Below are 2,800 nucleotides of genomic sequence, written 5' to 3'. Positions count from 1 at the left end.
CCAGAGAGAAAAAGGCCCCAGCACAGTTTCTCCCACATGGTGTGGTGGGAGAGAGATGTGTGAATGCAGCAAGCAGCACCCCTGGAGATCTGAGGGAAGCTGTATTAAAGATTCCTCTCTATCACAGAATGCCTGGGCAGGGCTAGTGCCATTCTGTTGTTTTAGGTAGTTCTTAGTGTTACTCTGGTCCTGGGAAGAGTCTTCTTTGAGATAAATTATATAACTTAGTTTTATAGAATTTACATTAGAAAAGAAAACATTTTTGACAATATTGCTTTATAAGAATAAAATACCACATACTTTTTTTTAATTTGCCAGATAATCTTTTAATGAGAAGTATAAGACAAAACAAACAAACAAACAAACAACACTTTTGCAAACTGCCTTTCTTTAAAAACTTAATTTACTTTAATTACAAAAACGCTATGATGATGTACTTTTATGCAAAACTAATAAATACAAAATCCAATTTAAACATGTGATTTTTCCCAAGACATTTGAAGAAAGGGAAAGCCTGATTTTTTTTTTAATTTATATAAATCAAAGGGCCAAGTTAAAAATATTTCTAATAAATTGATTACAGGAAAGAAAGTATGTACGGAACACAAACTTTGGACATTAAGCAATTATGAATATAAGAAAGGCACTAACTTAAAAGGTACAAAGGTGAGAAAAACCTGAATTACAGAAAAGAAAGTCAAATTTATTTAATGAAAAACCTGAATAAAAATTAGCAAATACACACAACACACACACACACACACACACACACACACACACCCCAAAACAAAAACAAAACCACAGCAGCACTATGTGTTAACTCGCAAAGGGAAAGCAGTGGTCTGTGACCACACAGATGGTGTGTCAGTTAAAGGAAACCCAAACACACACTTACAGCATGCATGCAGACATACCTTGCTGAAAATTCTCAACAATACAATCAATCTGCAACAACCACAAAGCTCAGAAATAGTTTATAATATTTCTTTTCTTAATACAAAAGATACCCATCTTGGGTATATATATATATTTTTTCCAGTGGTTTACTGTTGAATTTTTAAAAAAATATATTAGTGTTACTATGTGTAACTGTTTCCTGTATTAACATCTTTCCTTTTTATTTACCTTCATGTCTAGCTTCTACCTACCAGGAGAGTTTTAGGTTAGCAAGCAGAAGTGCCTTATTCTCTGTGAAGTCAAATGCAAATTTTAAACACTGGCCAGAAATATTTTATTGCAGTTTCAACACATGGAAATAGTTACACTGATGCCTAAATTGCCATTTTCTGCAAAAAGCTGTGCAATGCTGGTGTCAAACACTAGGCAGTCACTATTTATAATGGCTGTTGCAATTCCCTCATGAATAGATCTAGGAGTTGCTCCCCAAGTCAATCTCCTCCTATGACCATTTAGCTCAAGTCAATATGTAAAATTTTCAGCTTGCTTGCGTGTTCCCATCAGCTGAACAATTGCAAAGAACTGCTGATGGCCATCGCATTTTTGCTTCTCCAAGACTAACATGAAACGAAACCCAAATCAAGCCTGCATCATCATCCAGTCAACAGCACCAGGAAGGTTAATGTTTGTAGCAAGGAAAACTGTATCTTCTCCTTGCAGGTTGGTAATAGATTTGCGCTGATGTATCAGGTAGGGCTTGACAGCATCCAAAGAGCCTTGCCACTTTACAGGAAGCACCAGGGCAGGGGCAGGAGTAAGGCCTGAACTCACAGAGTTCCTCGTGCTCTGCCTTTTCACTGTGCGGCAGTTATTTCACATCCAGAAGAGGCATATTTACAAGGGAAGAGTGCTGAGTTGGCCACTTTCTCAACATAGCCAAGTTGTGTATAGATCCCAATGGGCCCTGGCAGGTGGGACAACATGTAACTTTGGGGCGACAGTTGCTATAAACAAGATGGCCACTCTGACACTGAAGACTATGTGGCAACACATAGTCAAAGCAGAAAGGACACTCAAAAAGACTCGCCAAGTCATTGTTGGATGCAGTTGTGCCAGTCAAGGCAGGTATCCTCTGGGACCGTGGATACTTTGAGGTGCCAGTGGGTAATGCTGTAGCAGTCGGATGGCTCATATCTGAGGGCCCCTTCTAACATGGCCAGTCGCTGCCACCACGGGCCGCGGCTCTACCTCTCCTGGCGCCGAGACCAACAGGACCACCGTATACTTTTTTTTTTTTTATTTTCAAGACAGGGTTTCTCTGTATATCCCTGGCTGTTCAGGAACTCACTTTGTAGACCAGGCTGGCCTCGAACTCAGAAATCTGCCTGCCTCTGCCTCCCGAGTGCTGGGATTAAAAAGGCGTGCGCCACCGGGCCCAGTCCATCATATACTTTTTAATGACTGTTTTAAACACTTATATCATCATTACTACATCATTACTATAATCTGTATAGTCACTAAGTGATATTTCTAAATCCCAAATTTATTAATGCTGTAGGCCACCCTTAAAATGCTCAGTCATCTCTCTTCTTTTTTTTCCCCCCAGGATTGTTCTTTTTTAATTAGGTATTTATTTCATTTACATTTCCAATGCTATCCCAAAAGTCCCCCACACGCTCCCCCACCCACTCCCCCACCCACCCACTCCCACTTCTTGGCCCTGGCATTCCCCTGTACTGAGGCATATAAAGTTTGCATGACCAATGGGCCTCTCTTTCCACTGATGGCTGAATAGGCCATCTTCTGATACATACTCTATTGGACTAATGTGAACATCTTCATACAGTAATGTAGGAATCACCATCTATTTGTCTATACCAACTAAAAATAAAGAAATGAAACA

The 2,800-nt window shown here is 39.8% G+C and overlaps 1 pseudogene; it reads right to left on the bottom strand.

The window, feature by feature from the left end:
* On the bottom strand, window positions 301-2,172 carry Siah1-ps1 (siah E3 ubiquitin protein ligase 1, pseudogene 1; annotated as a pseudogene).

Source organism: Mus musculus, chromosome 19 (genome assembly GCF_000001635.26).
Source record: "Mus musculus strain C57BL/6J chromosome 19, GRCm38.p6 C57BL/6J".
NCBI classification, from domain to species: Eukaryota; Metazoa; Chordata; class Mammalia; order Rodentia; family Muridae; genus Mus; species Mus musculus.
This window is presented reverse-complemented; position numbering and strand designations above follow the sequence as displayed.